Source organism: Canis lupus, chromosome 20 (genome assembly GCF_048164855.1).
Source record: "Canis lupus baileyi chromosome 20, mCanLup2.hap1, whole genome shotgun sequence".
In the NCBI taxonomy this organism is placed as follows: domain Eukaryota; kingdom Metazoa; phylum Chordata; class Mammalia; order Carnivora; family Canidae; genus Canis; species Canis lupus.
The window spans coordinates 40,539,162-40,553,479 of NC_132857.1; the positions used below are offsets into that span (position 1 = coordinate 40,539,162).

Below are 14,318 nucleotides of genomic sequence, written 5' to 3' on the forward strand. Positions count from 1 at the left end.
CAAAAAACTCTGCCCCAGGGAGGGAAAGATGACTTTCATAGTGAAATAAACAAAGTTGATGGCTTAGACATTACTTACGTCGTGCTACTTGATCTGAGACGTAGGCGCTGGGGTGACCAATTGTTCCCAGAATCCACATTCCCGACACCCATTAAAACTCGTGGCGCTGAAATCATGTTCTCTCCATTTTGCCCGTTTTAATAATAATAATGAGAACGTTAAAATGACATTCTGAATTTATATTGCACTTGTCTGCACGGCGCTCTGAGCACTTTCCAGACAGTGTCTCATCAATCCTCGTCACAAGGCGGTAGAATGTTGGTGGCAGGTAACATTTGCAATTATATTCAACTTAGTAGAGACCCCTGGGCTGGAGGAAATTCCGGGGATATGGGATGACGCTGCCTTGTGGGTAGAGAAGAGGTGGAGACTCTTGAGTTCTGGTTTGGCTCTCTGCTTTGCCCTTCTCTCCCTGCCTCTATTTCCATCTGTCAGACAGGATAACAATACCCTTCAGCCCCCCCCAGCCGTGGGATGTGGAAGGATTGCGAGGGCTAATCCTGTTCGCTAACTTTTGGTCTTTTGAGTACTTGCTTTGTGCCCCGTGTTCTAAGAACCCCTTGCGTATTCATTCATTGGATTCTCACAAAGACCCTACGAGGAGGGTACAGTTATCTACTCTACAGATAAGCAAATTGAAATGCAGGGAATTTAAGGAACCTGCCTAAGGTCCCACGGCAGTTAGGTAGCAGAGGTGGGTTTGACTCTAGGTGGGCGGCCTGCAGAGCCTGTGGTATTATCACTTTGTTAAGAGTTGCTTGGACTTCTAGATTGCAAACAGTGCACAGGCACACCTGTGTATGCTTGCACACGCAGCAAACAGAAGTTTCACCAAGCAGTATCCACCTGCCCTTACCTGAGAATGAGAAAGGCAGTTTGGTATTTTTTATTTATTTCATTAATAAAAACGCCAGTCTGAGCCACTAAATTGATGTTATGATTGCAGGTAGGGCTTGACCTACAGTTCGAAAAGCTCTGCACTGCACCGTATGCCTTACGGATGCTCAGAGGAATGAGCCTGGGAAGAGAGAGGTGGGGGGTGCATGTGGTGGGGTGCATGGAGGCTCAGAGGAGGCCCGAGAGTGTGGGCTGAGGCCCTGGGTCTGCCCCCCACAGTGTCGCCTCCTGGGGCGACCAGTTTGTGTCTGAAGGAGTGTACCCAGGCCTGTGAGGGGGCCCAAGTGGTAGCCACCTCACAGCCTTCTCCTGCCCTGCTCTGTAAGGGTCTTTATAGCGTCTCCTCAGCCTGCATGCCTGTGCTTCACCTCTGAGGGAAACCAAGGTCTTTACGGAGCAGCCATCATGGGCTGGGCCTGTAGTTACCAGGCTCTGTGTGGGAATGCTCCAGAGAAGCGTCTGAGGCCTGGTTTCTGACTCAAAGGAAATTGCAAGCCCTCAGGACGGCAGGCAGACAGGTGAAGGGACAACCAGAGGCACCTGAGAGGTAAAAGGAGCCAGATAGCCTCAGATTCGAGTCCTACTTGCCTCCTCCTACTGGTGAGACCTTGAACAACACACTTGGCCTCTCAGAGCCTCTCTCTCTCTGGCTACACTGAAGCTCTAGTGAGAGAATGATGGTGGGAGGGTTTGGTGGAGCATAAAGTGTTAGGAGGAGGTGAGCAGCCACTGTCATAAGCAATATTGCCACATTCTGAGAACCTAGTGTACCGGGGAGTGGCAGGGGTTAGGGGAAGGGGTGAGTGTGCTGTAATAGTCCATGAAGACTTCCTGGAGGAAGCAGCATTTGAGCTGAATCTGAAGAGGCATTTTTGGCCAGAAGGATCATGGTTGCACTCAAGGGGTGGACAGAGATACTCGATCTCTGGCTAGTCATGTGCCGTTCATGCTTATGTCTGCCTCAGATAAGAGGATCCTGAGCTGCTTTCCTGAGTTTTACATGCCCCATTGGCCTGAGGTCACCGGCACACAACCACTTAGTTTGTTTAGGCCAAGGGTCAGCAAACACACGGGCAAGGCCTGTTTCTTACAGTTCCTGAGACCTGTCATGTAAGCCTGATTTTTTTTTTCTACAGTTTTAAAGAACTGTAGAAAAAAAACAGGAATATGTGACAGTGAGTATGTGGCCCTATAAGGCCTAAAATATTTACTATCTGGCCCTTTAAAGAAAAAGTTGGCCAACTTATGCCTTAGATCCCAAAGTGCATGATCGTTGTTTTATATTGAAGGTCTTACTTAGTTCTGAATCACCCTTTACTCATTCTTCCTGTCCTTCTGCTACATCCTAAGGGCACTGGAGAGAAGGGAAAAATATGCACATAATTGCTCATTTTCTTGCTGCATGGCTGTCAGGAATTCCCTTGCTTTCCTCTCATGGCATATTAATATGTAGCACTGAGCATGTATATATTTAGTTCTTTTGACGTGTGGCACATCAGTGATTAGTGCCAAATGCCAAAATGCTGCTACAGCCGTGATGCCATTTATAATAACATTCATAAGAATATTCCCCCGTGATACAGCTTTCCAGTTCTCCAACATAAATAACCCGGGAGGCCAAATTGCAAACATGATTTCTCTTCATGCTCCACCTGGCCATTTGTAATAGGCAGGCAATGCGAAATTTGATCTTAAACAAGCAGTTCAACCTGGAAAATCATAATGTAGTCAGGCCCGTCATTTATTTTAAAAATCAAAAGAAAACCAAAGGTGAGTGGCTACTGTGTGTGTGTGCGTGCGCGTGTGCGCGTGTTTGTTTTAGCAATGGTGCCTTGATGACAAGCTAATGTGGGGCTCAAAATAAAGGTATTGTGGGTAGAAATAGCCTTTCAGACACACTGAGACAATATGCCAAGAGGCTCTTAGCAAATGGCCGTGAAGGAGGATAGATTACTCTAACAGCTCTGTTGAAAATATAGAGTTGTCCAGTGCAGGTGCCTCAGACACGGCTACACTTGACAACGGTGGGACTTTTGTTACGGGAAGATTAGATGCCTCTGGATGGGTTTGAGATTGTCCTTGTCTTTTCCATGTAGAAAAATGCTACCACTTAGAACACAAAGTCGAAGAAACATCCTGATTGAACGCCTTCAAGAAAAGGGATAGTTTTGGGAGAAACACTTTAATTTGCCTCCGACGATTGTTTGGGGGTTCGTTCCTGAAGTGGTTTCATTCCGATGTGGGCTCAGATGGCTCTGAAGAGAGAAGTGAATTGTTTTTATTAAATCCCAAGGAACACAGAGTGTTCGTTCGTGCATTTTCCTGAGTCCTCAAGCACGTCTTCCAGAGCACAGCCTAGAGACTAGAGGTGGCCGGGATAGGTTTGCTTGTTTGACCAGTGCTTTGCTGTCGGTTTGTTAAAGAATTTGAGGCCTCTCAGCTAGCACGAGCTGCCCCCAGCTTGCCACAGGTATCCCTGTTCAGAGGCACCAGACTGTTTCACACATTTGTCTATGAAGGGATTGGGAGTTCAGGATACACGGTCAGGGGCTGTGGGCTGCACCAAAACGTGGCACCTGCTTATGTCCTCCCTACCCAGCCAGCTCGTGACTGCGGAACCCCAGCAGGCGAGTCCAAGAGGCTCAGCCCTTCTTGTAGGGAAACAGCCCTGCGTCCCACTGTGCAGATGGCAACCCACAAACCCCAGCCTCCTCCAAAGGACAGAGTCCTTCTCTTGCTGCTGCCATCCCTGGAGGAAATGTTGGCTGAAGGGGCAGCAACTGTTTTCTGGCAGTGGCTAATTACAGGGGGTACTGTTGTGACAGAAAGTTGTGGAAAGTGGGGTGCCTAGGTGGCTTGGTCAGTTAAGCATCTGACTCTTGATTTCAATTGAGGTCATGATCTCAGGGTTGTGGGATTGAGGCTCTCATGGAGCCCCTGTGTCCGGCCCCATGTCTGCCCCATGTCCAGCCCATGTCTGGCTCTGCCTTCTGTGGGAGATCTGCTTCTCTCCCTCTCCCTCTGCTCCTCCACCTGCTTGCTCTCTCTCTCAAATAAGTACATCTTAAAAAAAAAAGTAAGTTCTGAAAAGCCCCTTCTAGCTGCTCCACGATAGGCTGAACTGTGCCTCTTGGCTTGACTAGGCCAAATGCTTGCTGAGTGGGGAGTGTGGGTTGCTGGGCCCCAGTCCTCTCTCTGTTCCTTCTTGGGAGTGTGAACCGAGAGGCCTGCACAGCTTCTCAGGGGAGGGGCGTGGTGGGGTGGGTGATACATTGCTAGAGGGAAGGGGGAATAGTAACTGGAGATGTCCTTGACATTAATGTGAGTTCCAGAAGTGGGCAACTAAATGCCAACCTGGTGCTTGGATTAATGACTTGATGGGCACAAGAAAGAGATTGACCAGTTAACAAAGCTTAATGACTACTGATGTCAAGGTCAATGGGGAGGAAGGGATTAATGGTGAACACAGTTTAAGTGCTTTAGAGCATATTCAGGTTTGGAACTTTTTCAGTCATTGGGATTAATAAAAAAATAATCGTAGGTTTGTCATTAGTGAGAGAGAGAGAGAGAGAGAGAGAGAGATGAAAGTGTCTCCATTACAGCCGGCGCCAGGATGGAGATGAGAGACACACGTGCCCTGCGTAGGGTATATTTTCAGCAACTCCAGGAGCCTGGGAGCTCTCAGAAGTAACGTTCCCTCTGGCCTGCCCTCCTCTGTCCTCCTGAAGGACACCGTCCTCTGCCTTTTGTCCCTGTGAGTGAAGGCCTTGGCAAACAGGCATAACTATTGCGATTAAAAGCCCCAGCAGGCTCACTTTTAGCTTGTGTGAAGCCTGCCTTGAGTGACCATTACTATTCTTCATTTCTTGATTCTTTCCCAAAATAAGTATGATGTTCCTGTTTCTTGCCAGCCTCTGCTCTAGGCCTCAAAGTGAGGGGAATATTGCCTCCCCGCCCCCACACCACCGTGTGCTCCCTAGAAGCTTCTAGTACAGGAAATGAGAAGTGTATATAAGTGACTAGGAAGCGGGTCCCCGTGTGGTATGGTGGTCAGGGCAGGCAGTTCCCTGCTTACAGATACACTGCATTCCACAAGTTAGTTTATAAACACTTGGTTTAGAAACGGGGCTCATTTTCCAGTAGAGACCTTGTTTCGTGCATGAATGTGTTTTTTTTTTTCAGACAGGATATTTACTGAATGCCCCTTGGAGGGAATTGAGAATACCAGGAGGAATAAGACTTGCAAGGTCCTTCAAGCTGGGAGGATATCGGCACTTAAGAAAGAAATGCAATGAACTGCGAGGGTTGGGGCTCTCTACGGAGGGGTCTGTGTAGAGGTACCAGGTGGGCTCTGATCCATGGAGTTGTTGATACACCTAAATGACTTACTTCATCTTCTTCCTCTTCTTCATCAACTCCAAGCTTCCATTTCTTCAGTTTATCCATTGTGCTAGGTGTTGGAAGGAAGTCAACTTGCTTAATTTGAATTGACACGTGACTAGGACTTATGGGGGTGTCAGTAACCCCCTGAAAGGGAATTTTCTGTGTCTTACTGATGTAAGACGCAGATCGTTTAAGGTCTAGGCCTGGAAAGAGACTCTTCAGGCAAGGGAAGAGCATCTATCCTGTGTTCTGACCCAAGCTCATGAATGAAATTGTACCTGCTTCTGATTATTTAGCTTCAGGCCCCATCACACCTCCTACTGGAGCGTTTCTCTGCCATGGAGGAGTTCTCATAATTGAAGACGAGGTTCTAAAGTCAGTGTAAATGCAAAAGGCCTGCGTGGTCGCAGTTGCTCTTGAAAGTCGGAAAGGCCCCACATTGGAAACCAGATTACCCTCTTTTGGTAAAGGCCAACCACTTTTCTTTTGTGTAAGAACAGATCTGGTGATTTTTCATGTGGAAAGCAGGCGAAATAGTTGGGTAGAAGAAACAAACAGAAAAATACCAATTGTGAAACACTAAAATTGCAGGCCGTGTGGTGGTGGCTCACACCACTGGAGGCCGTTGGTGACAGGAGCCTGTTGAGACCCGTGCTGATTCCCACGAGCCATCTCAAACTCACTCCTTGCCTCAGGTGTGGGGAGATTCTGCTGTGTAGTCCTGATATGTGGGTCTGAGGGGCTCTAGCCCTGGGCCTGTGCTCCAGAAGGCCCTACAACTCCAACCACCCCCCCCGCCCCACACACACACACACACTTAGTAAACACAGACACTGCCACTCAGAATCTGGTTCATGACCCATGACTTTAAACATTTGCTCTCTCGACAGTGCTCAGATCCCCTGGAAATGCCTCCCCACAGCTCTTGCTCTGTGTCCTGGAGACCTGGGGAGCAGGTCTGATTGCCATGAAGGTTTTTGCCTTATACCCTTCCAAGAGCCAGATGCTGCTTTGGAGAGCAGGGAAGATTTGAGTGGCAGAAGTGTTTAAGTAAGAGGAAAAAAAACAAATTAATTATCTTGTCAAATTTCTCCTTTCAGATAGAAGAGATGCAATGGATTCTTGCATAATGAATATTGGTTTTCTATGAGTGCTGACCGCCCCTCCCCCCCATTTTCTTGCTTCTCTTTTTGTTCCAGTTTGTGGTACCAGAAGTAGTAGGCTGGAAATAAAATTTGAAAAATCAGCATGCCAAAGTAGCACATTTTCGGGCAGCCTACCCTTGGCTCCTATGGATCATTTTTCAATATTAACAATTTCATATCACTCTGAACTCTGTATAGTTTTAGGTAATAATTGACATATTACATCAGCAACTAGAAAGGCACTGCTATAATTAGGGATAGTCTTTATTTTATTTTTTATTATTTTAAAGATTTATTTATTTATTTGTGAGATAGAGAGAGAGAGAGAGAGGGAGAGAGGGAAGGAGGGAGGACCTCAAGCAGGGCCTGATGCAGGGTTCGATCCTAGGACCCTAAGGTCATGACCTGAGCCAAAAATAAGGGTCAAACAGTCAACCAAATGAGCCACCTAGGCACCCTGGCATAGTCTTATTTTTAAGCTATTTAATTTGATTTAATTTAGATTAAAAAATAAATTACACCGAGCTTTATTTATTATTTTTAAAAGATTTTATTTGTTTATTCACAAGAGACAGACAGAGAGAGGCAGAGACATAGATAGACAGAGAAGCAGGCTCCCTGTGGAGCCTGATGCGGGACTCCATCCCAGGACCCCAGGTCACAACTGGAGCCAAAGGCAGATGCTTGAGCACTGAGCCACCCAGGCGTCTCTAACCCAATTTTATTTAAATAACCTTGATTTAAATTGTTGGTATAGGGATGCCTGGGAGGCTCAGCAGTTGAGTGGCTGCCTTTGGCTCAGGGCATGATCCTGGAGCCACAAGATCGAGTCCCTCATGGGGCTCCCTGCATGGAGCCTGCTTCTCCCTCTACCTCTCTATGTGTCTCTCATGAGTAAATAAGATCTTTAAAAAAAAGTTGCTATACATTCAATATAATTAATACTTTGTTAATTTCAGTAGAAAATTCAAATTTTGATATTTACTGTAATTTTAATTTTTGGAAAAGTATATTCAGATTTAGTATCCTGAGCACATATTAAAAAAATCATTTAGATCCTAGTTATTGATAAAGTACACATAGTACTAAAATGCTTGATTTTTTAAGTTTTTATTTAATTCAGTGTAGTTAGCATACAGTGTTATATTAGTTTCAGGTGTACAATATAGTGATTAATATTTGCATTCATCACCTGGTGTTCATCACAGCACCTGCCCTCCTAATCCCCATCACCTGTTTAACCCATTCCCCATCCCTTCCCTTCTAGTAACCAGAAGTTTGTTCTCCGCTTCTTGGTTTGCCTCTCTCTCTCTCTCTCTCTCTCTCCCTCTTTGCTCATTTGTTTTGTTTCTTAAATTCCACACATGAGTGAGATTATATGGTATTTCTCGTTCTCTAACTGGCTTATTTTGCTTAGCATTATACTCTCTAGCTCCATCCCTGTTGTTGCAAATGGCAAGATTTCATTCTTTTTTATGGATGGATAATATTCCATTGTATGTATATACACCACCTTTTCTTTATCCGTTCACCTATTGATGGACATCTGGACCGCTTTCATATCTCGGCTATTCTAGATCATGCTGCTATAAACATCAGGGGGCATGTATCCCTTGAATTGGTGTTTTTGTATTCTTTGGGTAATACCTGGTAGTGCAATCGGTGGATTATAGGGTAGTTCTATTTTTAACTTTTTGAGGAACCTCCATCCTGTTTTCCCATAGCGGCTGCACCAGTTTGCCTTCCCACCAACAGTGCAAGAGGGTTCCTTTTTCTACATCCTCACCAACACCTGTTGTATAAAACACTTAATTTTTAACATAACTGGCATTTTTACTGAAATGAAGGAAGATAAATGAGTTGTATGAAAAAATGTATAATCATTTATGAATTATTTATGCTTTTATTGTAATACTCATTCAGCATTGCTGGAGTATTAACAATGACATGTTAAATTTGTTCATCTTTGATATTTTGCAACTCTCAGTCCTATAAAAACAAACACATTTAAAATATTGTCTTTATGAAGGTGTATTGGTCAAGGAAGGGAGAACACGTTTTATCGAATAATTGGGCAGTTTGACTTGTAACTTGAATATTTATGTGGCTTCCACTTGTACTCTTGGTCTGTGACACCAAGTCAGAATCACTCAACAGTTCAATTATGCTCTCCTGTCACAGCAAAGAGTTGAATTCTGTTAGGGTAGGATTGTGAAATGCTCCTCTTACACTGATCCAATGAGCCTAGCAGCATCATCCATTTGCTAGAGTCTGGAATATGCCTACTTGTGGAATGGAGAGAGGGCATTTTGCAGCTACTTTTGAAAACTTGGTAAGCCTGGTGATTGTTTCAAAGCTGTGCATTGATGAACCGCCCAGAGCTGTCACCTGGGAGTGCCGTGAAGGAGGAGGGAATGGCGTCACCATCTCCAGTTTCTTTTGCCTTCACTGTAATTTAGTTCAGAGTAGCAGGGGACCTTCCAGATTGGAATCAGCTGAGAACATTGGGAAGGGTCCAGTGAACAAATGTTGAGTCAAGCCTTGTTAGTGAAGAACAAAATCTTTGGGTGACATATCCCACTTACTGAGAACCAGATGACTTGAGATCAGCTCTTGGGTTATGGTCTCAGGTCCACTTAATGACTTCAGCAGTCCCACTTCTTGGTCCACTTTTAAAAATTGGATGGCCCTATTACAATTTTTTTAAAATGATAAAACTGTCATTTCAAAACCATTCATGATTCATTGTCCTGACGTGTTGTTTTCATCGTGACATATTAACACGCACATATATATTTGTGTTATTCTAATCAGCCTGTGTATATTATTTATATTTTTAAAATTTTGTATGTTCTCATATATTTTTCCTGGTTCCCATGATCCCTACGATTTTCATTTTTAGAATCTGCATAATATGGTAGGATGATGTTAAATGTCTTTCTGTTAGATGGAAATTTGAGAGGAAAAGAAGGAACTAGTTCATATCCCTTAAAGAGCTTTGAGTTTTTATTAACCCTGTGGCATCCCAATCACTCCTTAAAACCCTTCCTGATTTAATTGTGGCAGAGAAAATGATTTGGTAATCAAAAGGTTAACTAATGAATGTACATATCAGAGCGGATTTATTTTCGGTCAAAATTATGATATAATAGACTTAACCTTAGTATATGAAGCCCTCATATAATTGACATATATAGGACATTTAAGCCTGTTTTCTAAGTCTTTTCTTTCATTGTTTTGTGAGGCTTTTAAGCTGAATACAGAGATTTATTGTTGTGTCTTTGGTTCTATGACAAATTGTTGGTCATACCTGCGATTTATTTTTTACTAATTCATTCTCAGAGAACAACCTTGAAAAGTAACTCTCCAATGCAACACTCACACTATGGGGAAATGAGGTCTGTGCTATGATGATCTGCCTTCTAGAAATTTCTGGGTTAAAAAGTAGCCACTGCCAATATTTGTACCGGGTACAAGTTAAAGACAGGCCCCCTGTACTGATGAGAAGTGATGGTTAGTGGTCAAGAGGAGCCTCAGAATTGTGTGGTATAGCTTCTTCCAGAAGCATTTCATGCAGTTGTAGGCATCTTTCAGGAAAGTATAGGAGGGAAGGCAAGCCAAGAGAGTTGGGGGCTGTTTTAAGGAAAGGAATGGTGTACAGAGATAGGATTCATTAGAGAAAGATGTGGGCAAGTCTTGAAATGATATGGAATGGATGGTGAGTTAGTGGATTAAAACAGATTTTTAAATCACATTTTCAAGATTGTCTTAATTGATGTGGGAGGCCTCTAGGCTGAGCAGTACATGCATGTATTGGGAATCTGTACCAGGTGCCCAACATAGTAGCACTGACATGCTGTGTTCAACCTTTCATTCACTCATCCACTGATGACCATCCTCTTTGCGCTGAAAATGTGCTTTGTACTGGAAATGGGCCTCTGAGACACAGATTCATTAAACCTCTACTTTCTGTTTTCTTCAGGTTTAATGGGACAGACAGACGTACAAACCAGATGCTACAATTCAGAATGAACAGAATCTTGACTGAAAAGTGCTAAACCAGAGTCTCGGCAAGGTGCCATGGAAGCACTTGTTCATTCAGTGTGGCTGTTGAGTTTCTCTTATGTCCAGGTACTGGGCTAGGTGCTAGGGATACAGGAGAGAACAAAATAGGTAAAAATCTCTGCCTTGTGGGACTTACAGCTCAGTGATGCCAGAATCCTTCCCAGAAAAAAGGATTTTTTTTGCCTCTGCCTGGGTCCTGTGAGACTTCCTGGACCAGATGCTGCTAAGGCTAGGTTTAAAGGGAAGTAGGGGCAGCCCGGGTGGCTCAGCGGTTTAGCGCCACCTTCAGTCCAGGGCCTGATCCTGGAGACCCAGGATTGAGTCCCACATTGGGCTCCCTGCATGGAGCCTGCTTCTCCCTCTTCCTGTGCCTCTACCTCTCTCTCTCTGTGTCTCTCATGAATAAATAAATAAAATCTTAAAAAAAAAAAAGGGAGGTAGGAGTGGAGTAACAGGAATGAAGGGGTAGGGGCAGGAATGAGGTGGCGGAGTCATAAATGGAAGAGGTGAGGCTGGAGGTAAAGTAGGAGGCAATAATAGAAGGATGATGGAGGTAGAAGTAGGATAGAGTGAGTGAAGGATATGAGTGAAGGTAGGATGGAGGTTGCTGATGGATATGAGGGGGGGCCAGGGGTGGTGGTGTGTTGGAGGAGCAGATGTTTTTCTAGCACGGTGTGTGTAATGGTACCAAGAATCAAGGCAACATGGTTTAGGCCTGAACATGTTCTACTTCTAAGGGGAGAGATGACCCGATCCTGGTTCCACGGGGTATATGAATGATGTTGGGCAGACAAGGGGAATGCATGAAACAGATGAAGTACTGTGTGGCCTGGCCAAGGAGGTGCTGAATTTTGCAGCCCTGTTTGTAAATCGTTCAGCAGCAGGATCCGAGTAGTCAGCCTGTTGTAGCAGCCCCTAACCTAGTCTCCACAGCTCAATCCTTACCCTGCCTATCCCTCCAGTCTTTTATTAAATGTCTACTAGCACCTCTGGAGTCCTGCATAGTAGATCCTGCCCACACAAAGATAGTGATAATTTAAAAACAGGGCAGCCCGGGTGGCTCAGCAGTTTAGTGCCACCTTCAGCCCAGGGCATGATCCTGGAGACCCAGGATCAAGTCCATGTCGGGCTCCTTGCATGGAGCCTGCTTCTCCCTCTGCCTGTGTCTCTGCCTCTCTTTCTCTCTCTCTCTCTCTCTCATGAATAAATAATTTTTTAAAAAAAAAAAAGCCTAATCTGGAACAAGGCCTTCACTCTCTTCAATTCTCTGAAGGCTGAGAGAGGTGAAGAAGCTTCAGAAGAAGAAATGGAAGCTAGCAGAGGTGGGTTCATGATGTTTAAGAAGCAGTCTCCAGGGCAGCCTGGGTAACTCAGAGGTTTAGTGCCACCTTCCGCCCAGGGCATGATCCTGGAGACCCGGGATCGAGTCCTGTGTCGGGCTCCCTGCGTGGAGCTTGCTTCTCCCTCTGCCTGTGTCTCTGCCTCTCTCTCTCTCTCTCTCTCTCTCTCTGTCTCTCATGAATAAATAAAATCTTAAAAACAGAATCTGTCCTTCTTGTGCCTTGTAGCTATTAGGAGACAAAGGTAAATGTGTACAATACCAAAGAGTTAAGAGCATTTTGAGGAATAGAAGCCAAATCTGAGTGGAACATAGAGGGGCTAACATTTTTAGTAGGGCTTTTTTGCTGATAACATGTGGTTTTAATTTCTTAATGCTTCATTTTTGTCTGTCGTTTGCTGAAGCCTGCTCTCCATCCTCTTGCTTATGGACATCCTTAGCTGCTGGTCTGACCGCAGTCCAGATTCACACATTTCTCAAAAGTTTAGTATTCTAATAATCGATTGAATTTATGTCCCAGCTAGACTGCAAGCTGCCTGAGGATAGGAAACTTCTTTCAGAGCCTTAACTGAGTACAGCACAGGTGTTGCAAAAATATTTTTGCACAATTGGAGTCATTAGGAAGAACTCACAAAAAAATCTATAGAATGTAGAAGTAAAACGATTGTCACTTTTTGATAAAGCTATTAATTAATTCTTTGATTCCTTTTGTTGAGTGCCAGCTTTCCAAGTATCACTAACACAATTAAATCTTTTTTCTTTTTTTTTTAAGATTTTATTTATTTGACACAGATTGAGAGAGGGAATAAGCCGAGGGAGGAGCAGAAGGAGAGAGAGAAACAGGCTCCTGGCTGAGCAAAGAGCTTGATGTAGGGCTCCATCCCAGGACCCTGAGATCATGACCTGAGCTGGAGGTAGACCTTCAACCAACTGAGCCGCCCAGGAGTGCTGCGATCTGTTGATAGGACACAGCTGAGTTTATAATTTGTGCAGGAAGGGACAACACCTCCACAGCTTTGATGGCATCTTACAGCAGGAAGCCTGGCTGGAATTTGCTGAGAGTCAGAAGTTTGGCTCAAAGCAGATGTAGATCTTTCAATGGGAAGACTTAACTGGCATGGGTGAGGATCCCAATACAACAGCTCAGGAATTGTGGAAACAGCGAGGCAAGGGTATTGGAAACAAGGGATGCAGAGTCTTAGGGCGTAAACTGTCTGTTGAGGAATGCTTTCTGTGGAAAAGTTGATAGGTCTTTCAGGAGGTTCCTATAATGAACAGTCATTGTATACCTGAGCAAGAGTCTTCTGGAATAGTAAAGTCATAATGATGACAGTGGAATGGCACAGTAATGCCAACATAGACAGTAAGCAGTGTGCAGGGTGGACAGCTTTGGATCTCAGCCAAGCACGAGGTAATTGATGGCAGGAAGACAAAAAGGCAGGAAAGGCTTTCTGGAAAGTTTTGTTTGGGATCTAGGTTTCTGCTTAGGCACACGCCGTGGCAGTGGGAGGCCTTCCGCCCTTGGAAGTGTGCTCCAGGGATGAAAGGAGATTTGTTGACACATTGCTGACCCCTGGAGGCTTGTCTTGTGTAAGTGGCAGCCTGACCTTCTGTCCTAACTCACAGCTAATGCCAGCCCGGCTACAGTTGAGTGATGCATGAGTCTCTGTCTTCCCTTGTTCCTGTGTCTCCTCTTTCTCATGACATTTATCCTTCTAGAGAATGTCTGCTAACGCAGAGACTCACTGGATGAAAATGTCTAATAACCTCAGGATACTTAATTTCGTATTTCATGAGCTCAGAACACTGCAGTGCCTCTTCCATTTCATGCCTGCTGACACCAACTCACCTCTCTGCCGGGAGGGGATCATTCCTTTCTTTAATCATATCACAAAATCTCACCCCAGGAATCTGAAATTGATTTTTTATCCTTTGTGTCCAGACAGTGTAGCCACCAGACACCGTTTTGGTCATCTCATGGTGAAATGGGAGGTCAGCCCCTTATTATATGGGCTGATGCAAATTTCAGGAAAACAAAAACAAAAACAAAAACGACTTTAACTCTCCCAGACCGCTGCCTGCAAACCCCTACAGGCTGTTTGCAAATGGCAGCTTTTCAAATACCACCACAGATGGTATTAAACCCTCTTCGTGCAGTCCAAGTGGAGCAGTAAATAGTCAAAATAAGTGCTTGAGTTTCTGAGTAATAGCAGGTGGGCAGTGACTGTGTGGCCAGAGCAGTCACCACTGCATGCAAGGTTTCTGCAAACATCCTTCCTCCCCAACAAAACCCATGGCCACTCTGCTTCTGCTCCTTTTCTGTTATAACGGGACTGTTTGAACTTTTATGTGGTTATCTGGGGTTGGAGGGCTTCTCACCAGCCCTTTTTTGTTATTTTTACTGTTCAAAAACATTCTATTTCAGTCCT

The 14,318-nt window shown here is 44.7% G+C and overlaps 1 protein-coding gene and 1 long non-coding RNA gene across 2 annotated transcripts in view; both read left to right on the plus strand.

The window, feature by feature from the left end:
• Positions 1 to 14,318, plus strand: part of GPR39 (G protein-coupled receptor 39) — a 201,639-nt gene that overhangs the window by 16,022 nt on the left and 171,299 nt on the right. The gene's annotated exons all lie outside the window — the stretch shown is intronic.
• LOC140611903 (uncharacterized) overlaps positions 10,482 to 14,318 on the plus strand; it is a 48,897-nt gene continuing 45,060 nt past the window's right edge. The window contains exon 1 of the long non-coding RNA XR_012013220.1: positions 10,482 to 10,616. This is a non-coding gene — a long non-coding RNA (uncharacterized lncRNA). The remainder of the gene's footprint in view (positions 10,617 to 14,318) is intronic.